At 48.7% G+C, this 23184-nt stretch overlaps 1 long non-coding RNA gene across 1 annotated transcript; it reads right to left on the bottom strand.

Moving 5' to 3' along the window:
- Nucleotides 1-10865: 10865 nt before the first annotated feature.
- On the bottom strand, nucleotides 10866-18471 carry LOC104661053. The gene is made up of 4 exons (XR_747800.2): nucleotides 18239-18471; nucleotides 14360-14504; nucleotides 13464-13609; nucleotides 10866-12931 (listed from the first exon to the last, which is right to left on the bottom strand). It is a non-coding gene; the product is annotated as an uncharacterized LOC104661053 (long non-coding RNA).
- Between the last annotated feature and the right edge of the window lie 4713 nt (nucleotides 18472-23184).

Genomic DNA, 23184 nt, shown 5'->3' with positions numbered 1-23184 from the left:
ACCTGGGAAGGACACACCCTTACACGAAAAGGGGATAGCAGGGTGTCAGAGCAGGGACCAAAAGGCATGTGCTAAAATGGCCTAAAGATTCAGACTGTCTTAGTCCGTTCAGACTGCTATAACAAATACCTTAGCCTGGGTAATTTACAAACAATACGAATTTATTGCTCACAGTTCTGGAGACTGGGAAAGCCAAGATCAGAGCACGAGCAGATTCAGTGTGGGTGAGAGCCTGTTCCTCATAAATGGTACCTTCTAAGTGTCCTCACATTGTGGAAGAGGCCAGAGGCTCCTTGGAGCCTCTTTTATAAGGGCACTACTCCCATTCATGGGGGAGGGGGAAATCCTTATAACCTAATCACCTCCTAAAGTTCCACCTTCTATACCATCACATTGAGTATTAGGGTCCAGCATATGAATTTGCGGGGTGGGGGTGTATCTGAGTCCAAACTCACTCTGCTCACCACATGGCAGCCAATAAGTCATGAGCAAGGAGCTAGGGCAAAGAAAGTCACTTATTTCAGAAATTCAGCAAACCAAGAAGATGGTGACTAGTGTCCTAAAGTACCATCCTAAAAGGCATGAATCCCAAGCTTCTTTTTACATTGAGGAATGGGGGAACAAGAAGGGGGTTGAGGTCAGGAGGTGACCGATGACCACAGACATGTTGGAAGCAATGAGGATCTGAGGAGGTTGTGAAGTGTCTTTGTCCTTGGTCAGGTTGCAATCCTCCTACAAATCCTTAACACAACATTGTTACTTGTGTGTGCACCCTATTTATCTCCTTGGGGGTTAGTTTTATAAAGGAACTATGGTCATCCTTGCTTTAGTTTAACCAAATTCCTCTCATAGTTAGCTTGGCCCATGTGCAAGAATGAGCAAAGACAGCCCGTGAGGGTAGAAGCCAGAGTCAGCTATGTTCCATTTCTCTCGCTGTTATGGGGGCACCAACACTCAGACCAGAGCACAAGCAAGGGTATGTCTAGAACTCCAGGGCCAGAGGTCCCAAAGGATCTAGAAGGTGTAGAAGGACCAAGACTCAAAGTCAACACATAATCCAGACAAGGAGAGCTTCTGGTTCAATCATGTTGGTTAACATAAAAACATTGTGTACGAAGTGTTACGTAGAAATAGAAATACATCGCATTTAGTGTAGAAATAGAAATACATCACATTTAGTTATACAGTTGATGAACCCAATCCTACAGAAAAATGTAAAATGTTATAAAAGTTGGGCTGTTCCAGGAAAGCCAGAGCATCGGGGACTACCTGTGCCCGTGAGAGGCTTCCCTAAGAAACCAGAGTGTTCACAAGAGGCAGACGGTGCTGGGGGGCCGGGGTTCAGGAACCAGAGTGTTCACAAGAGGCAGACGGTGCTGGGGGGCCGGGGCTCAGGAACCAGAGTGTTCACAAGAGGCAGACAGTGCTGGGGGGCTGGGGCTCAGGGGCCTTTAACGCTTTTGCCTGCTGACCTTGGAAGCAGCCCTCACAGCCAAGGCCCTCCCTCCCTGCAGCTGCCTCACACCTGGGTCCTCCCTGGCAGGAGACTCTCGTCTCTGTAGGGTCAGCCAGTTTCTCCCATGTTTATACTACAGAAGAGCAAAGCAGAAATGTCTGCACATAATCTTAGGACAACCGTGGTGCCGCCAGCTGGAGTGCAGCGCCTGCCTCCCTGTGGGCTGAAGAGGGTTCAGGTCATCAACTGAGAAATCACACAAGTATAAGTTTGGAAAGAAGAGACTGTTTTTTATCAAGAGTTATGGCCTGAAGGTGGTCATCCTGCAGGCTGGGAAGCACGGCCTCCAGCAAAGACCAGAGACAAGCAGGAGACAAGCAGGAGGAGCTTCATGTTGAAGAGGTTGGCTAAACATACATATTCAATGGCTGACAAGGGTAGCTATGAATATTTATGAGAATGGTCCTGATGCATGCATATTGAACAAACATGCGTATAACAAATGGCCCATGTTCACTTTAGGGTAGAAACTTAACATTGAAATGTATTACAGTTAGGCCCTATACATCAAAGGCCATACATCTTTCCAGGACACAGGGCACACCAGCACAGCCTCTGTAAACCGGCTAGGACCAGTCCATAGTCAGTGGCCTTTTGATCAGGAGAAAGTTACGAAAATCAATCTCCTGTCCAGTGAAAGCTGTAGTTATGACTGGTGGAACAGGAGGTCAGCTAGGCAGTATTTGTGAGCTGGACAAGTTGTAACTGTTTGAATATCGCTTATCTCAAAGCCAGTGTTCATTTACTGCTAGAGAAAAAGAAAAACCTGTGGCAGTTAGGACACCATTTATTATTTAAGTGGAGGGCACACGACTTGACCCTCACCTGGAATGGCCTTAGGTCAATCCAGTTTATGATTTAACATCTTACTGCCACACAGAATCTGTTCTGTCAGTCTTATGATCTCTATTTCAACACAAATCCTGGTCAGTTGTGTCTAAACCACAAAAGGGAGGGGGAAAATGAGGTATGTCCGACCTCCTGCCCCATCATGGCTGGGAACTCAGCTTTTTAATTATTTTTCTGGGGTCCCCTTGGCCATGAGGGGATCCATTCGGTGGGTGGGGGGCTTAGGATCTTCCTTTTAGTTTACAAGATCCACACCCTAGACAGAGTGAGTGGAAACAGCACGGGGGTCAAAGGCTTTGAGGTAAGCGGCCTCTGAAGCTGGGCCTCTCTGGCCTTGATGCTGTGACAAGAAAGAGGGCATCAGGGACCTGCGTGGATCCCTCCTCCTCCTTCTTGCCTCCCTCCAGTCAGCATCAGCTCAGGCCGAGGAGGCCCCCATCCTTGGTAAGTAGAGTCTCCTTTGGTCTTGGGTCCCACCCTGGCCACACACTTTCCTTCCTTCAGTCTGCACGGCCCTTGCTCCACTCAGGCCCCACACTTCAAGCTTCCTGCAGCTGAAGCTGCACGATGAGATCCCAACAGTTGGCACTACCTGAGCCTGCCCTGGGCCTGTTTCTCTCCTGACCCTCTGAACTTCCTCTTGGGCATATTCATCCATTCCAAAATGTTCAGCCGGGCTCGCCACACCTGCTGGTGACTCCCAAACCCAGACCAGCAGTCTGGTCTCTGTCCTGAGTCCCGACTGGAATCCAGATGCCTGCTCAGCACAGACAGCTCAGCCCAGGGGTCAAGCCCGCCCGCCACCTCTGCTGGGTCACTTCTCCCCACCTACACCAGGAATGGGGTGCCTACCTGAACTTTCCCTGAACCCCACATGCAATTAGTCCCCACATCCCCTCCTAACCAATTCTTAGGGCGTGCCTCCTCCCAGCCCAGGGTTACTGCCTGCTGCAGGCCCCATCCTCTCCCTCGGAATCCATGGTGTCTCCCACAGTCTCCCTGCACTTGGTCATTGCCTGCTGGGACCATCTCAAGACCAGCTGACCCCTCTATTCCCCTACTCAAAACCCCCTGTGGCTCCCCCTCGTCTTTGGATGAAACTCACATTTCTTAGCTCCCCTCTGTTATTTCCCCCATTCCAGCCTCACCTAACCCCACAGAGGCCACACTCTCCGCCCCCTCCAGTCTGCCCTCCTGGAAGCCCCCTCCTCTTTCTTTCCTTCCTGACTCCTGTGCGTGGTTCCAGCCTTGGCCAAGAGTCCCCTCCTCCAGGAAGCCCCTGCATCCCCGCTGAGCCAGGCACCTTCCTTTGAGGTGCTTTGTACCCTGAGAGGCCTCCAGCCAGGTGCATAGAAACAGGAAGAGCCTCCATGCATGCCAGAGGAGTGGCTGAGACCATGGCAATTGTGGGCATATGCTGCTTGCACGCTGTTTGTTCCATGAGCAAACCACTCAGCCTTTCTGAGCTTCAGTTTCCCTCTCTGTGAAATAGAGATGGTAAATGTGCTTTTAAAAAAATAATAATAATGTTGTCAGTGTAAGTGCACAGTGTCTGGCACATAACAGATGCCTGATAAACATCATGAAATGGAGTAAAAATCATTAGAGATACCTAAACCCTCCATTTTAGAAAAACTGAAAACACAGACCTGAGAAGAAGAAAGTCATTAGAAAACTCTATATGTGGGTCTCTGTAACAATGGCTCAGGTAGCTAACCGTGTCATGTTACTTACTGTGTTTTTCAGGCCATGTGGACAATGGCTTCAAAAAAGGGAGGCATCTACAGGGAGAGACCAGAGGACCAAGTTGATGCCCAAATAGATAAAAGCAAGAAATGGTCAGCAAGGGATACAACATCTGAATTTATGAAATAGCAGTTACCTAACTGGATCTGGAAAGAGAATGGAAAGCATGTAAAGCACAACCAGATGGAAATGGTATGGGCTCCAAAAATGTCCCCATTGCATACAACCCCCAAAACCCCTCTCAGGAGCACGGTCGGTCTGACCTCTGCAGAGGAAGACTGGCTTTTTGTGTGAGTTCAGGCCTCATGCTTCAGGCCTACCCCTCCTAATGGACGCACACATCCATGAAGTCTTCGCAGCCCGAACGGGGAGCTTCAGAAAGCCCTCCTCCTAGCTCTGCCTGTGAGTGGCCCCTCCTCATTCTACCACCTAGGTCATCCCCATGGAACATGAGGTGCAAGGAGCCAGTAGACACGCCAGAAGGTCCTGACAAGTGATGACAAAGAGAGAGGAAGTTGGAAGACCCGTATTCCAGTGCCAACCCCATGGCTCACCATCGGCCGTTCTCTAGTCTCCATTTCAATCATCAGGAAAATGGGAGGGTAAAATAGATAGATTTGTGTATTGTATGTTTTAATTTTATTCTTGGAAAAGAAATACATGCAGATGGTTCAAGTTTAAAATTACAAAAGATATTCGGCAGCGAGTCTCCCTCCCACCCCCATCCCTGCCTGTGTCGCCCCTCCTGGAGGCAGCTAGCCTGTGCGTGCTTTAGAGGTAGTTCGTGCATTTACTAACAAGTGCATCCTTTGCTTTGTTTACACAAATCGCAGCTCCCACACACACCTCCCATACTTTGCATCACTTGCTCAACACTGGGCTTTGGAGACTGTCCAGTGCACACACACAAGTGCTATCTCGTTTCTTTTTCTTGAGGCTGTCTTCCACTCCATGGAGGCATTGAAATTCTGGGCAGCTTCTCAGGGTCCCTTCCAGCTCTGAGATTCCAAGTTGTCCATTCAAATGTGTCTTTCAGTTGCCCACAGTGGGCTGAGGTGGGCACCCCTGCCACAGAGGAGGCTTCACCTGTCCTCCCCTAGAGGTGCTCTGGAGAGGACCCCCTCCCATAAACCAGGCCACTCCTCACAGCAGACCTGGGACAGTCACTTTCTAGCCACGTGGCAGACTGGCAGGCAAACCGGACCTGAACATCTTTGTTTCTAGGCTGTGAGGGACAAGGCTTCCACAACTACATGGGAGATTCCCGGCAAATTCACCCCATAAAATAACCAAACACATTTTAGGAAATGCCTGGCCATAAAAGACGGCCCTCACCTTTCCCCAGAGCTGGTCTGGTCCCTGTGTCAGGATAACGTCCCACTAGGCTGGTTTGTCTCTTAGAAAAGAAAAAGAGAATTAGGTTCTGAGGACAAAAAAGGCTGCATCCTCATCTGGTGCCGGGGTTCCCTTGTCCAGCTACAAAAACAGCACTGGGGTCAGCCTACAGAACTGCCGCGAGCCCCACGGAAGTCTCAGGCAGACCACACACTCGCTGGCGAGCCTCCTCATCCAGCAGGGAGCCAGCAGGACAGAGGGGGAGTGAGCACCACAGAGGGTAGAGGAGAGAGGTGGGCAAGCAGAGAGAGAGGGAGCAGACGAAGCCAGGGAAGTGGGCGTCTGAGGCCAAGCAGGAAGATGGGGAGCACACAGACCTACCTGTTAAAGTCACCAGAGGCCCCAGACCTGAGAAACAATGGCATAGAAAGGGTATCCGGAGCAGAAAAAGACTGATTAGTAGGCCAGTAATTAGCTGTTACCTAATGCTGCATAGCTAAATGTCCATGACTTAGTGGTCTGAAACTGCAACAATCATTTATCATCTCTCACAGTTTCTGTGGGTCAGGAATTCACTAATGGTCTGGCTGGGTGATTCTGACTTGGAGTCTCCTACAGCCTGAATGTGGCCCCTGGAAAGCATGTGCTGGAATCGTAATCCCCAGTGCAACAGTGCTGGGAGGGGGCTACTGAGAGGTGATTAGACTGTGAGGGCTGTGCCCCCTTGAATGGATTAATTCTGTTACCATGAGAATGGGTTTGCTATCTCAGGAGTGGATTCATTATAAAAGAACAAGTTTGATCTCCCTCTCTCTGTCTCTCTCTCCCTCCCCTCTCCCACCTTTTGCCATTCCACCATGGGATGATGCAGCAAGAAGGCCCTTGCCCCCAGTCTTGGACTTCCCAGCCTCCAGAACCATGAGCCAATAAATTTCTGTTGATTATAAATTGCCCAGTCTATGGAATTCTGTTATAGCAGCACAAAGCAGACTAAGAGGGCTGTAGTCAGATGTCAGCCTGGGCTGCCATCATTTGAAGTCTCTGCTGTGACTGGGGGATCCACTGCCAAGGCAGCCCTCACTGGCTGCTGAGCTGGTGCTGGCTGCTGGCAGGAGGCCATAGCGTCTCTCTGCATGGGCCTCCCCAGGGTTGCTTGGTCGTCCTTTTGGCATGTGGCTGGCTTCCTCCAGCATGAGTCACCCCAGAGAGCAAGGTGGGAGCTGAAGTGCCTTTTCTGACCCATCAACATTCTGCTGGACACAGAGGCCAGCCCTGATTGAATGTGGAAAGGACTGCATGAGAGTGTGGCTCAAGGAGGCCAGAACCATTGGCAGCCACCTGGGAGACTTGGCAATCACAAAGAGAGGGAGATAAGACATTGTATGGAAACTGTGAGTGGCTGTGTCAAGTTTATAATATTCCGTAAACATGGGTAGAGGAAGATAAGGATGAGTGATTAGCAAGGGGAGGAGAAAAAATAGAAAGCAAACTTTGTGCTTCCACTAGACAGTGGTACCTGAAACTTTTTTTCTTTTTTTTTGAGACGGAGTCTTGCTCTGTCACCCAGGCTGGAGGGCAATGGCCCAATCTCAGCTCACTGCGAGTTCCTCCTCCCAGGTTTACGCTATTCTCCTGCCTCAGCCTCCCGAGTAGCTGGGACTACAGGCGCCCGCCACCTCGCCCGGCTAATTTTTTGTATTTTTAGTAGAGACAGGGTTTCACCGTGTTAGCCAGGATGGTCTCGATCTCCTGACCTCGTGATCCGCCCGTCTCGGCCTCCCAAAGTGCTGGGATTACAGGCTTGAGCCACCGCACCTGGCCAAACTTTTTCTTTTCTCACCTTCCTTGTTACTTTAAATGGTTTTAAATAATATCAGTAATGCATGCATGTATCTTCACAGTAACAGTGTCTAACAAAGCCCTCCTTAACCAAACCACCTTGAATGCCACCCCTCCCCAGAGATCATCACTGTAACCACGCTGAGTCACAGGCCGGCACTTGCCCTCACAGCTTTCCTTTTACGTTGCAGTGTGTGTGTGTGTGTGTGTGTGTGTGTGTGTGTGTGTGTGTAGGAAATGAATTTCATTTCATGAAACATGTAATTCCATTTTGTATTTTTTGATGTAAATTGTATCATATCGTTGCTCTTAGAATTATTTTTCCATTTATCAATACGTCTTGGACATCATTGTATGCGGATGTATGTAAGTGGACCTCATTCTTTTTGACCACTGCATGGCATTCCACAGTGTGGCTACACCATGACTGTAACCATTTCCCTAATGAAAAATATCCAGGTGTTTTGCATTTTTTCTATTACTAGCAGTAAACCTTGTACGTGCATCTTTGTACACTTACTTCTAGACTATTATTTCTGAATATATATGTGTCTTCAGTTGTCAATTCTTAATTTTATTATGTTGTAATCAGTAAGTGTGACCTATATCATGATTTCTATTTTTTGGAGTTTGTTGATCATTTCTTTACAGTTTAACACGTGACCAATTTCTGTGACTCTGCTATGTATACTTGAAATAATATACACTCTCTGGTGGGTAAAAAGACCCATTAGCTATTATGTGATGTTTGTCTCTGTTATTCAAGAGTTTTGTTTATTTTTATCTTCTTGATCTCTGTCAGTTTCAAAAGCTGTGCATTAAAAATCTCACACGATAGTAGATTTTTAAATTTATCTTTGTATTTCTATCAGTTTCAATACAAGTTGCTAATATTTATTCACCGCTTGCTGGGTGTCAGGTCCTGTGATAAGGACTTAGCATATATTATCTCATCTGATCCTTACAACAGCCTGTAAGGGAGGCATTATTATTATCCTTGTTTTTCAGATGAAAAACCCAAAACAAAGAGGAACCTGATATCATATACCTAAAAAGTAGCAGAGTTGAGACTTAACCTACTTTTGGCTCTAAGTATGCAGCACGGACCACACATCATAATTGCTTTTCCTGGAGCCCTGCTCTTATTTTATGTAGCCCTGAGAAAGAAAGAAAAAAGCTGCCAATTTCTATGACACAATGCTTTCTTATACATGAGAGTTTTTATATTTATCGAAAAAGTTCTTTTAGACTTTTTTTTTTTTTTTTGAGACAGGATCTCGCTGTGTCACTCAGGCTGGAATGCAAGTGGTATCACGGCTCACTGCAGCCTCAGCCTTCTAGGCTCAAGCAATCCTCCTACCTCAGCCTCCTGAGTAGCTGGCACTACAGGTGCACATGACCATGCCTAGCTAACTTTTAAAATTTTTTTTGTGGAGAAGAGGTCTCACTATGTTGTCTAAGCTGGTCTCAAACTCCTGGGCTCAAGCAATCCTCCCACCTCAGCCTCCCAAAGTGCTGGGATTACAGGTGTGAGCCAATGAGTCACCATACCTGGCCTTTTAGACTTATTGATAAATCATTTTGTCATAGATTTCTCCTGAGCATATACAAAAAGGATACATATGTGTCCTAAGACTTGCTTCCTCCCAGAACCCGATGCCTCTGTGTCACTTTTGAATTAGAGCCAGCTCTGTCCCCTGAAGAGCATTGGGGATACAGGATTTATTTGAACGTGCTCCAGTATTGTCTCCAAGGTTTTCTTCCAAGGCATTCACATCCATTCACATCAGCACTGCTGCTTTATTGATGTTACCAAGAAATGTCAACAGAAATTAGGAATCACGGACACATGCTGTTTTGCTCTCGCTCTCAGCTGTGTGTTGAGAACGCAGTCGTAGGACAGCAGGGTGATGCAGGAGAGCTGCTGGCATCGGCAGAGAGAAATGGGAAGACAGCCACATCTTCAACTGAAGGCAAGCTGCCCAATGCATGGAGCCCCTAGGGCTGCCTGCACTTACACGAGCTGTTCAGACACCATGGACACCAAGGGTATTTGAGTGGTTGAAAGGTTGAAGATGATTCTACAGGATGGCAGCAGAACCAGGACCAGGGGAGCACCACCAAGGAAAACCTGGACACAGCCACCTGGGGGCAGGAACCACACCTCCTTCACTTTATGAGAAACAAATTCACTCGTCCAAACCCAAAGAATGGACTCAGAGACCCGGAGAACGGCAAAAGTGAGAATCTTAATGACAGTCTCGCAAGATCGTATATCTGACGGACAGGCGCACCCAGCACAGTTTCAACAAGCAAGTTATCCCCTAGTGCACAGGCCCCTCCCCCGGTTCCTCAAATGCCAAGTACTATGGGGGTCACAGTCTTCCTGGACGTCACCTATTGGTTGTTGGGTAGGGGTTTCAGGCATTTTCTTTAGAGTTGTCTTGCTGCATCTTGTTGCAGCCACAATGCATTGCAATCCTAGTTAGCTCAAGGGCTCCTCAAGTATTTGACTTATGACCTAAGTAACTGGGCAGGCTGATAAGAACAGACAAAGTGAGCTATTTTGCAGGCTAGTAAACTTTCATCTTAAACTAAACTTCTTTGGTTCTGGTGAGGGCAATTAAGGGGGCGATGGGCGACAAACATGCATCGGCTCTCCAAGCAGGGGCCTAGTATATCCTGTTTCTTCTGTAGTTTGCTGACCTAAACTGATTCAAGGCACTATGTCTTGGAAATAAACCACTATATACATTATTTACTTCAAGTTCATCATCATGTTCCCAGCGCTCAGCATAGTGTGGGAAACAGAGACAAGAGACAGCAATGGAGCCTTCAATGCTCTAACGGCCCCCAGATCGCTGTGTAAACTCCTCCTGCCCATCTGCCCTGATGTGGAGAGTGCCTGGCAGAGCTGTGTCAGGACTGGAATTTAGTGAGCAGGTCCATGGCATCCCCGCTCTTTTAGTGGAAGAAACTGCACCAGGACGACTATCTTTAGAGCTTCCCAAACCACACTGTTACTCTGCCTTCTGTTTAAAATCTCTTGAAATTCACACTGCAATGGCACAGTCCCTCAAGTCTCTCCAAAAAAACTGGGGTACTTAGCCCCCCGTGATGGCAAGTGAAGAAGACTCCACCGCGTTCATGGGCAAATTATCCAAGCATTTATCAGCCCCTAGCTTGGAAATTCTTTGGCTGACGAGTTTCTGCCTCCTGGTCTGTCCACATTAGGAGAGGACTGGGCGGGGGCTTGGCCAAGGTGAAGTAGCTCCAGGAACGCTCACAGAGACAAATCCTTTGCCCTTTTCTGTCCTCTCTCCTGCCAACACCCCACATGGGTATTTTGCTGAGGAATGAGCGTGCCTTCACCAGCACGGGGATGTCCAGCATCTGTTGGCACATGTTTTCCGAGTGCTCCCCATCCCTCCCTGGTTCCAGAGTGGGTCATACAAAGCACAGAAAACCCTCTCTGTCTCAAGACAGTGTAGCTAGCAAGTCAAAACTAGCACCACTCATTAGATAGTGAGCAATTCAGTGCTAATTGACAGAAAATGGGTAAAAAAAAAAAAGTTCACAATCATATTTTTAAAGTAGTTTTTATGAAAGTATAATATTCATACAAAATCATAAATGTACCAATCATAAATGTATAGCTCATTGAATTTTCACAAAATGTTTACACCCAGATCAAGAAGAGAAAATTATCAGAACCTACCAGCACCATCCCCCCCATGCAAGGATCCTACTGTCCTGGCTTCCAGCACCACAGCCTAGCTCTGTCCGTTTTTGAACGTAGTGTAGCTGGAATCGTAGAATGTGAATGCCCTTCCTCCTGGCTTCTTCCACCCAATATTACGCTGGTGAACTCACAGGTGCTGGGGTTCACTCATCGCCGTAGATGTGTGGCATCCATTTATCCATGCTGCCCCATTGGTGGGCATTTGCCATCTCTCCCATTTAGGACTATTACAAACAGTTCTGCCCTGGAGGGCTTGGCAGCCACACATCCCCATGCCTGTTGCATGACTGTCCAGCCAAGGACTTGCTGGGTGCAGGGGGCACCTGTGGTCAGCTCTTATGGATATCCCCAGCAGGTGCCCAGAGTGGTTGCCTCATGGTTCTATTTAGTGATCCTTATGGCTTCAAATTTAAATAAAACTACCACCCAGGAGGGAAAACACACTACTACGGAGCACCTCATGTATCCTGGCATGAGACACAGCTCTCACCAGAGGACGGCATTGAGTAAAGGAAAGGAAAGCAGCCATGCAGTCACAGGTGCCCTTGAATTTCCCCTGGGAAGTCACTCGGAGGGGAGAGGGGGAGCGAGGAGACTGAAACTTCAGCTTTCAATAGACACAGCTGTGAAGACGATCCCATGTCCAGGAAACCTGGAGTGCCCCCAGAACATCTCTCATCATTAAGAAGGCAACGACAGGCTTCCATGCAGAGGCTGCCAGTAGCCAGGAGGGAAGGCTGTCTGGGCTCACGCTTGCCAGGCTGGGTGTTGGTCCACTCCCCACTGTTGTTTACATTGTTTATCATTCATTCTCATTCTCTCTCTCTCTCTCTCTTTCTCTCTCTCATTTCTCTTTCCCCAATTCTCTCTTCCCATCGCCACAACTTGTGTCATTGTATTTATAAAAGTCAAATAAGGTGACTCCATTTTATCATCCTCTTTTTCAAAGCTGATGCAGCTAAGGCTCAGAGAGGCTAAGCAGTTAGCCCAAGGTCACAGAGCATTCACACACACACACAACTCCCTGGCGCCTCAGGGCATGATCTTTCAGCTGTACCATCTCTCTACAAAGCCACCAGGATCATATAATGAAGAATGTAAAGAGACTCTCTTCCTACCAGAAAGTCCCTTAATGTGAGCAAACCCCTAGGACACCAGAAGGACTCTGTGAGATTTGCGTAGAAATCCCCTGATATTTCAGTTCTCCCAGTGAGTGGACACTATTTCTCATCAGGAGGCTTCGATGTCTCTAAATTTGCCCCCAGTGTTCTGAAAGGGGTAGATTACGCCTAGGAGTGACCAGCCAATTGTTAAAGAAGATTTCAGTCGAGGCTTTGCTTGTGAAGGTGCACTGCTCACAACTTAGCTTCCCCTGTACGGTTCACAAATGTGAAGGACCAAGCAGAGCATTTATGAGTACCAAGGCTGTGGCTCACTCTCAGGTCAGAGTTTTAATTGTCCACTGTCTGCATCTGAGTAAAGATGCATCCGTCAAGTCCTAACATGGAACCTAGATCAGAGCCTTTCTGCCCTGAGTAGGTCTTGATCCAGAGATCCAGTAAGGGCCCCTAGAAACAAGCATGAATGCCCCTGGTCCTTCCAACCTCCCCAGAAGCAGAGAGAGGGCACGCAGCTGGACTGGGTTGCTTTACCTAAGCTGTGGCTCATGGATGGGGTGCCTGCTGGCTGCCCCGACCAGTAAGGAGGGGACTGCTGTTCCGGAAAAGCATGGTCCTCTCCTCTGGCAAGTCCACCACCATATTCCAACAGGGTAAGCACAGTGGCACGCAGGGAGGGGAATAACCCAGTATCACAGGCAGCCCCAAAGAAAGGGCAGTGGGACGAGTGAGTGTGGTCTCCAGTTTTCTCACTGGAAGCCTACAGGCCTTCCAGGGCTGGGCTACCTGGAAGTACCAGACCTTTTAGTTTACATCACTAAAAACCAACCACATTCTTACATCTCAAAGAACTTGCACTTAAATCAAACTGCCAAAATATAATCAAGTTGCATGACTCTGATTTTAATTTAAGGCCTAAATTTCTCCAGTAGTGTAGGGAACACTCAGGTGACCAGTGTTGGGAGCCATATCACCAAGTGGCATTTGCTGGGGAAGCCAAAGTCCCCCAAAAGGAACTGGGCCTGGAGAACCTTATCAATATGTCATCAGTAACGTTAACTGCCCCTTGATTAACCTTTTCCTCCACGACTCCTATGACATTCTTTCCAACGGTTTTGAAGACAAAGCAAAGTGTGCTGCCAAGCCCTCTACAGGCTTCCTTGGGCATAGACAGGCCACATAACATTTACTGCAACTTTAAGAAATTGTTTAATAGGAAAGGAATCTTCCTAAAAGCATTTTCTGATCATCATTAAAGAATTCAATCCCCTCTTTTAGCTTAGAGATAAATAAAGTCCTGATTACTGGAACAAAGTACCTTGAGAATTTCCCATTTATTCCCCGATGATATAATCCTCATGCCAATAAATTGACCATGTGATGTACATGCTCCTGTAATGCCACGTGTTAATGTCAGGGAATAAATTCACAATCTGATTTGATTTTTTTTGGAGGGGAGAGAACCTGAAATAACATAATGCAGACACATAATCAGCAGACACAAAATAAGCTGTTCATCCGATTTCACACACACTCACAACCAAACCTCACTTCTGAAATCACCATAATTACTTTTTCAAATAATTCATTTTTTAATGATTATAAAAGTCTGCATTCCTGTTGTGGAAAATATAGGAAATAAGAAAATAACAATCACCACTAAGCCTATGATCCACAAATAAGCCCTGTTAACATTTTTGGTCTTTTGTATTTTAATACTTTTCAAAACATACATAATTTACAACCCAATATCACATTGTAGATGCAACTTGTACTGATTTTTTTTTCACTCTACATGCAATATCATCAAAGTATGTCAAAATGTGGAAGGATATATGCTAAGGTGTTAGTGATAACCTCTGGGTGTTATTTCTTATTTGCTTTACGCTTTATTGCCTATATTTTCTAATTTTCTATAATGCACATTCATTATTATGAAAAGATTATTTTTAAATTCAGAAAGATTATTTTCCATGGCTGCATACCATTACATCTTATGGATATACCCTGATCTACTTAATCTTTATCAAAATGGTGGACAGCTGCCCTTTCCAATATCTTGGGATGTGTTCATGTGGTTACATGTTTTTGTGAAATTTGCAAGAGTAAACTATAACCACAGTCATTTGAGACCACTCTAACTTCCCTCCTGCACATCTTTGCTGTCAGGTTGTACTGCGAGGAAGTTGAATTGAGGGCATTTATGGGACTCACCATCATTTCTCATTGTACCTGTTACTGCAGCCACCTTAGCACGGGGATGCTTTCAGGATGCTCCCAACATCAGCAAATCTATGAGGATTTAAGGGGATTCTAGGAAGATGGCAGCAGTGACATGGGTTTTGAATCTCCTTGAATCCTACACAAAAATAACATGGAAATTAGATAGTAAAACCAAAAACACATGGACAAATTCACAACAAAACTAGATGATACAGTCCCCACCCCCTAGGCCCTACATACAAGCAAGTGGGGGCGACCACCATGGCCACAGCCCTGCGTGATACCAGCATCTGCGTGGAGGGAGAAGAGGGAAGCAAGGGAAACCTGGGAAAAGGATGACTTGGGAAAGAATTCAGGACAAATGAAAATCATCTCAGAAATGAGGGCTAAACTGGAAGGAACACAAGAGCAAATAACAGGCAGTCAATGCACTGAGAGAAATAGGAGGAATTTGTTTTAGTTGTTAAGGACATAAAGGAAAAAATAAAAAGGACTTTTAAGGAAATGACAAGTAGGCAAAAATGATTCAGCATATAGGTAATAAAGTATCTAGAGAAAAAACCCGAAGTAAAATAGTAGAACAAATACTGAACTCTGCAATGGCAAAACAAAAACAAACCAAAAAAACTTTCCCATAATTTAAAATTCAGGAAACAACAAAAAAGAGTTGAAACTACATTCTGAAAGAGCACAGTGAGTACCTGAGAATATCAACCCAAAGGACCAGCACCAAGACATAGGCTAGGAAAACTACTGAACTCTATTTTTTTATTTATTTATTTTTTATTTTATTTTATTTTTTTTATTTTTTGAGACGGAGTCTCTCTCTGTCGCCCGGGCTGGAGTGCAGTGGCCGGATCTCAGCTCACTGCAAGCTCCGCCTCCTGGGTTTACGCCATTCTCCTGCCTCAGCCTCCCGAGTGGCTGGGACTACAGGCGCCCGCCACCTCGCCCGGCTAGTTTTTTGTATTCTTTAGTAGAGACGGGGTTTCACCGTGTTAGCCAGGATGGTCTCGATCTCCTGACCTTGTGATTCGCCCGTCTCGGCCTCCCAAAGTGCTGGGATTACAGGCTTGAGCCACCGCGCCCGGCCGAAAACTACTGAACTCTAAAGACAAGTAAATGATTCCTTTGCGAATCTGGGTGGAATAGACATGAATGAACATAAAATCAAAGGGAGAGAAAATCTGATTACCATTCATGTGGAGAGCAACACCTACTCCAAAAGGAGATGGAGGAATCAATTCTGCAACCCAAGGAGCTGCTCTCGGTCAGTGCCATGGGGCTTCGTCTGTGCAGGGGGCACAGGCAGGCCTGGACGCCCATGTGTGGCAGCATGATAAGGCCCGGAAGGGAACATCACACCCAGCCCAGACTGGCATGGAGCCACCAGTTGGACACCCGCATGGGAGCGTAAGCCAAGAGGGAATCCTCTAGGAGGAGTGGGCCAAGCCACACAAGTGCAGGGAGGAGAGAGGAGGGAGGAGGGAGAGCCACATTGTGTCATGCTGGAGTGAGTAGGTTTGTGGGGACTCGAATGGGCCCTTTCTACCAAAGCACAAGCATTCAGGACAACCATCACCAAGTTCAGCTGCAGTCCTAGCACCCTACTGCTGTCTGTTTCCACAGGAGCACCAGTCCAAAAAGTGTATCAAGGCACATGTACATAGAACTGTGACATGCAGTTTGGCTTTGGAAATCTTGAGCAATGCACCATGCCCAGGAAAACCGTAGATGTCCTTGACTGTCCTGTACCAGAATGACCAAATCATCGCCGCATCTGCACAGTCCCAGAAATAAAACCACCAACCTAGTTTTCAGCCAGCTCAGTTTTTAAGTTAGTAAATATACAGCTGTAAAGTTCAAAGTCATGAAAAACAAGGAAAGACTGAGTGACAAACGAAAGATTAAGGAGAGAGACGTGGTGACTAAATACTGCAGGGCATCCAGGATTCAATTCTGAAATGGAAAAATTACATTGGTGGGAAAACTGGTGAAACCCAGCTGAAGTGTGTCATTTAGTAAATGGCATTGCACAGGGTGAATTCTTAGTTTTGATCAATGTCACATAGCTATGTAAGTTGCTAACATTTGGGGAAACTGGATAAAGGGTATTTGGGAACTTTGTACTATGCCTGAAACTCAGCTATAAATCTAAAATTATTTCAAAATATAAAGTTTAAAAAATAGCTAACACTTTGCAATAGTAGCACAGAAAAAAACAACTAGTTATTTGGCTGAATCAGTTTCTTTTTTACCTTTTCGATGGTCCTTAGAACATCACAAGGTACTGTGGGTGGGTCCCAAGTGTTCTGCCCCTGTGTTGAGGTCAGAGCTCTCCCTGGACTTGCCACTATGATCCCCTTAGCAAGGAACTGCTGGGGATGCCCAGGAGCTCTGGTACTGGTCCCTACTGTGGCCATGAACTCCCGCATGGAGAGAAGTCAGTGGGTGACACCTTCCTGGACTTTCCCTGTGCCTGTCCAGCCACTGTCCTCGACAGTTTTGCTCTCTGACTACAACTGGATGTGGGGATGTTGTTGATGCACTTGAAGGGTTGATGCCTCGCCCATCCTTTCTCACCCTGCAGCACAGTGCTGATGCAGCTAAGACCATGGCCCTGCCTTGCATGCCCACAAAACCACACCCACACCGTCCCAGAAGGTCTCCCTTAGTCTGGCACCAATGCAAACAGCTCAGCACTGTCATCACGTCCTGGGCCTCCGACTCTGCCCCATTTGCTAACCCGGACCCTTGCCACGTCTTCTGGCTCCAGTCCCCAGATAGCAGAGCCTGACCCCAGCCAGATGCAGGCTGTCAACCCCGGAGGGAACCCAGGGGCAGGAGTAAGGCTGGGGAGGCAGAGCTGACAGAGGTGGGGTGGGATATTGAGTCAGCTCCTCTGTCTGCTTTTGGGAGTGTGTCTGAGAACAGTCCCGGGGAGGAAGGGGAGCATTCCCCCACTGGCCCCCGTGCATGGCTGGTCCAGGCCCCTGTGCGCTGGCTCACCACCGGCAATGCACACTCCATGACCAGGGAGCCCCACGCAGGAAGGCAGAGGCCATGCCAGGCCACATTACCTCTGGGCAAAGCTCTCAGAATCCTGCCAGCATGCAAGGAGAAACTGAGAGGATGGGCAGTGGGGAAGGTAGGGTCCAGGGCAGCTGCCCCATCCTCCCAACAGAGCAACTGCGAGTCTCTGAGGCATTCTCTGCCCAGGAACCCAGCCAAGCCCACATGAGGGCAGGTGGGAGGGCCAAGGGGCTAACACCCCCAGGGCAGCCTCAGCCGCTTAGTGTTAGTGGATCAAGACCCCAGCTTCCCCACCTGCCAGGTAAGACAATGCTGAGGTATGGTCCGCACATGGTCCTGGGGGTCCCTAGTAGGTGTGAGCCCCTGCTGCCCACAGTGGAAACCTGTGTCAATGAACACTCGCCGGCTGGCTTCCCTCCCTCCCACATCCCCTCCCCACAACTGCCTTCCAGGACCACATTCACCACTTGCACCCAATCCTACCCATAGGGACTGCTTTCAGAGAATCCATTTAAAACTGATTAAGTGGGCGTTGGAACCCTGCACTGTCTGATTCAGACCCAAAACGTTTAAACACAATGCCACTACCCTCGGTTGTTGGGAATGTTGGGTTATTCGTGGGTTCCATTTGGATACTGGCCCTGTGACGGCCACAGGACATGGGACGCCACCCATCCACTGATGCCACCTTTCTACCTCCTGCCCCAACAATGCCTCGCAAAATGGGCACCAGAGACTCTGGGCACGTTCCGTGCTTCTCCAGATCCAGGGACCACGGAGGAGGGAGACTGTCTTCACCTCTCTGCTCTGCAGCTTTAGATCCTGCAAGCCACACACCTTCCCTGTGGCTCCAAACCCCTCCACGGGTTTATCTCCCCCAAGGAAAAATCATCACGGGGTTCTTCCTTTTACACGCACTGGCTGCAGCCACAGCCTGGGGGACCAGGGCTGGACGGCGCCACAGGCAGGAGAGGGCCCGGACTCCCGAGTCACCTCCCGAGTCACCGTGGGAGGCTAATCAGGCCACGCTGACCTTCGCCTCCAGCACGGCCTCCGCTTCACTCCCTTCATGGGCCTGGGCATCATCTCTGGGCCTGGGCACACCCTAGGACAGTCAGAGGCGGCGGCTTCCATGCACCTCCCTCCCTGGGGCCTCACCCCCTTAGTTCTCTCACTCCAAAACCTCCCGGACCCACCACTAAAAACCCTTCCTTTAAATCACCGGGGAGTAACAATGCGGCTGTTGCGGTGGTGGGTCATTTGGTTTTGGGTCGCGTGACCTCAGTGAGTGTGTCTCCATGGGGGAGCCGAGAGCGCTGATGTGCCCCCCGGATGCGGGAGGGTCCACTCCAGGATCGCTGCTCCTGGAAAACCGCGTCCTCAGTGAGGGTGCAGCCCAAGCCCCTCCAGTTGGGGGCTGGCGGGGGAGGGAAGGCACTGGAGGAGGAGGCCCAGAGGTGAGTCCGCAAAGCCAGGCTGCCAGGCTAACCACGCCCAGCTTCCGCCAGCCACCGACTAGGCTGCAGAGACGCTTCCAGAACATCATGCGGGTGCGCTGGCCGGCCCTGGGTGTCTGGGTCGAGGCCCCTCCAAGCCCACCTGGGAGAGCACTCCCGCCTCCCACTACCCGGGGCGCCCACCACCCCGGCCTCCGCCGTCGCTCCGCGACAGCACCCCCAGGGCCCGGCGTCCTGGGCCTCCGACTCTGCCCCGTTTGCTAACCCGGACCTTCGCCGCATCTTCCGGCTCCAGTATCCCCAGGAACCTCCTCCTTTTCATCGCTTCGACAAGACCTTTTGAGGCCACATCTCGAGGCAACATCTCTCTGTCCCCGCTTTGTTTGGCTCTCAAAATTGTGCTGTGCTCCCTCATCTCAACAGCGTTACGTTGATTTTCGAGCTCTTCCTGGCTCTCCCTGGCTCTCCCTGGCTCTTTGCTGGCGTCACTCGGTTCTCCGCGCATCCCCGTGCGCACGTGTTAGCTGTGCCAGCTCCGTGCGAGCTGCCATTGTTAGGGTCGGTAGATTACAGCGAAGCTGCAGTTAGCAGCTCCTCTGCCTGGCCCTGCACACCGTGAGACCCCAGGCAGTGCCTGGGGCCGCCTGGGGAACAGAGGAGGGAAAAGCCAAACCCTGCAGAGGAAGGACTAGAGCTGGCAGCCAGGTCGGCTGCAAAAGGAGAGAGAGGTGGGCAGTCCAGGCCTGGGATGAGCCAGCCTAAGCTCAAATCGCAGTGTCAATGGGCTGGTCACTTAGCCCTTTTAAGCCTCAATTTCCTCATCTCTAAAATGTGGATAATAACAGGATCCTCACAGGGCATCCAGAGGTGGAGGCTGTGCGATGAACCGAGCCTAGGCCTGTGGAGTTTTCTGTGCTCCCTGCTCTTGCTGTTGTCATCATTAGCCACCGTTTTTGCAAATCTCGGAAGCCTCTTAGACAGAAAACCAGCTGTTCTTGATGACCACTCGTGAAAGGAGAAGCAGATTTTTTAATCAGAATGATTCAAAGAACTTTCTCCCAGCAACAGTTGTTAAATCCAGGCCTTGGAATTTCTCCGAACGAGAATTCTGCTGGGTGCCCTGCCTCACACCTGTAATCCCAGCACTTTGGGAAGCCGAGGTGGGAGGATTACTTGAGGCCAGGAGTTCAAGACCAGCCTGGGCAACACAGTGAGACCCGTATCTACAAAAAGATTAAAATAAAAATAAATTAGCAGAGTAAGGTAGCGCATGCCTGTAGCCCCAGCTACTCAGGAGGCTAAGGCGAGAGGATTGCTTAAGCCTAGGAGGTCAAGGCTGCAGTGAGCTATGATTGCACCACTGTGCTGCAGCTGGACAACAGAGTGAGACCCCGTCTGTAAAGAAAACAGTAAGTACAAATAAATAAAAGAGGATTCAGTATCATCAGGCTTGAGTGGTTCCTGAGAGAGAAAAGACCTAGATCATTCCTTAAGTTCCTCCTGGAGCCCCAATATCTTGATTCTGTGATTCTTCACATCTCCCTAATTAAATTGTCTGGTTTAATCCTCTCCTTGAGTCCTCTCCTCGGCCTCTGTCCTCCCCAGCCTTGCATCCATTCCATGCCCACCTTCCGTGCTGGGGATGACTTACTAACTGCCGGCTTGCAGATTCACAACCACTCAACAATATGCTGCACAGACAGACTGCCTTGCTCCATGGACACCCTCCTTTGTGTGAAGACCAACTGCTTATGGGCAGTTGGAATGTCTTCTAAGCAGACAAAAGGACTGCTCAAGTGTGCAACTATTTGGGGGCAGTGGCCACTCCCTCCACTGGTGGTTAAGGGCTGTGCTGCCTGGAGCCAGCTGCTGAGTCCTGGAGAAGAATAGAGCAGGCATGTGGACGCCACAAAAGCTGCCCAGCCCCGTGCCCCAGGCCAGCCCAGGACGCAGCACATCCTCAACATATGGGTCCCCGGGGGGTGTTCCCCTCATTTAACAATCATGACTTTCCCCTTCAGGAGACAACAAGATTTGGAAACCTTAAATGGGCTGTGTGACTAAATTAAATTCCCAAGGCAGCCAGAACCAAGACGCTAATTGCCTTGGCTCATGGTTCTTACCCTCCATGAGACAGATTGGCTCATTTTTCAGGCGACTAATTATTAATTTGAAGCCATGAATAGAAAGAGATGGGAAGGACCTGTCACCTCCGGCTTGGTGAATGCTAAAGCTTTGTCATTTGCAGGCACAGGAGAGTGCCGGCAGGCCTTTGAGTGAGCCAGGCGACAAGTCAGGGGTCCCATATGTACAAACTGCATCCTGGCATTGCTTCTGCTCTGTGCAACGTGGTGGGAGCCCACTTAGAATCAACTGCCAACATCAGAGTTCATGGGACACAAGGACCATGTTATCTGAGGCCTCAACAAATTCAGACTTCGGAGAGATCTCCAAAGTTTGTATAAAAGTCTCTGCTGGTATAAAACAGTGTAATTCTGAGTTACACTGTCAGAATTTTAAAATGTTAAAGTTCTTTATACAACTTTAAACTTGTGTCCTAGCCGGGAGCAGTGGCTCACACTTATAATCCCAGCACTTTGGGAGGCCAAGGTGGGCGGATCACCTGAGGTCAGGAGTTCAAGACCAGCCTGGCCTATATGGTGAAATCCCTGCCTCTACTAAAAATGCAAAAATTAGCTAGGCATGGTGGCAGGCACCTGTAATCCCAGCTACTCAAGAGGCTGAGGCAGGAGAATTGCTTGAACCCAGGAGGTGGAGGTTGCAATGAGCCAAGATCACGCCACTGCACTCTAGCTTGGGTGACAGAGTGAGACTCTGTCACAAAAAAAAAAAAATTGGGGGGGGGGGGGCGCCCAAGATGGCCGAATAGGAACAGCTCCCGCCTCCAGCTCCCAGTGTGAGCGACACAGAAGATGGGTGATTTCTGCATTTTCAACTGAGGTACCGGGTTCATCTCACTGGGGCATGTTGGACAGTCGGTGCTGGTCAGCGGGTGCAGCCCAACCAGCAAGAGCTGAAGCAGGGTGAGGCATCGCCTCACCTGGGAAGCACAAGGGGGAAGCGAATTCCTTTTCTTAGCCAAGGGAAACTGAGACACACAACACCTGGAAAATTGGGTAACTCCCACTCTAATACTGCACTTTGCCAAAGGTCTTAGCAAACAGCACACCAGGAGATTATATCCCACACCTGGCCCAGAGGGTCCCACACCCACGGAGCCTCCCTCATTGCTAGCACAGCAGTCTGAGATCTAACTGCAAGGCAGCAGTGAGGCTGGGGGAGGGGTACCCGCCATTGCTGAGGCTTAAGTAGGTAAACAAAGCCGCCAGGAAGCTCGAATTGGGTGGGGCCCACCACAGCTCAAGGAGGCCTGCCTGCCTGTGTAGACTCCACCTCTGGGGACAGGGCATAGCTAAACAAAAAGCAGAGAAACCTCTGCAGATGTAAAAGTCCCTGTCTGACAGCTTTGAAGAGAGCAGTGGTTCTCCTAGCACAGAGGTTGAGATCCAAGAATTGACAGACTGCCTGCTCAACTGGGTCCCTGACCCCTGAGTAGCCTAACTGGGAGGTATCCCCCACTAGGTGCAGACCAACACCTCACACCTCACACAGCTAGGTACACCTCTGAGACGAGGCTTCCAGAGCAAGAATCAGACAGCAACACTCGCTGTTCAGCAATATTCTATCTTCTGCAGCCTCCGCTGCTGATACCTAGGCAAACAGGGTCTGAAGTGGACCTCAAGCAAACTCCAACAGACCTGCAGCTGAGGGTCCTGACTGTTAGAAGGAAAACTAACAAACAGAAAGGACACCCACACCAAAACCCCATCATTACATCATCATCAAATACCAAAGGCAGATAAAACCACAAAGATGGGGAAAAAGCAGTGCAGAAAAGCTGGTAATTCAAAAAATCAGAGCGCACCTCCCCCTCCAAAGGAACGCAGCTCATCGCCAGCAATGGAACAAAGCTGGATGGAGAATGACTTTGACGAGTTGAGAGAAGAAGGCTTCAGTCGATCAAGCTTCTCAGAGCTAAAGGAGGAACTACGTACCCAGCGCAAAGAAACTAAAAACCTTGAAAAAAGAATGGATGAATGGATAACTAGAATAATCAATGCAGAGAAGACCATAAACAAACTGATAGAGATGAAAACCATGACACGAGAACTACATGAAAAATACACAAGCTTCAGTAACCAATTTGATCAACTGGAAGAAAGAGTATCAGTGATTGAAGATCAAATGAATGAAATGAAGTGAGAAGAGAAGTATAGAGAAAAAAGAGTAAAAAGAAATGAACAA

This window comes from Rhinopithecus roxellana, chromosome 13 (genome assembly GCF_007565055.1).
Source record: "Rhinopithecus roxellana isolate Shanxi Qingling chromosome 13, ASM756505v1, whole genome shotgun sequence".
Taxonomy (NCBI): Eukaryota; Metazoa; Chordata; class Mammalia; order Primates; family Cercopithecidae; genus Rhinopithecus; species Rhinopithecus roxellana.
This window is presented reverse-complemented; position numbering and strand designations above follow the sequence as displayed.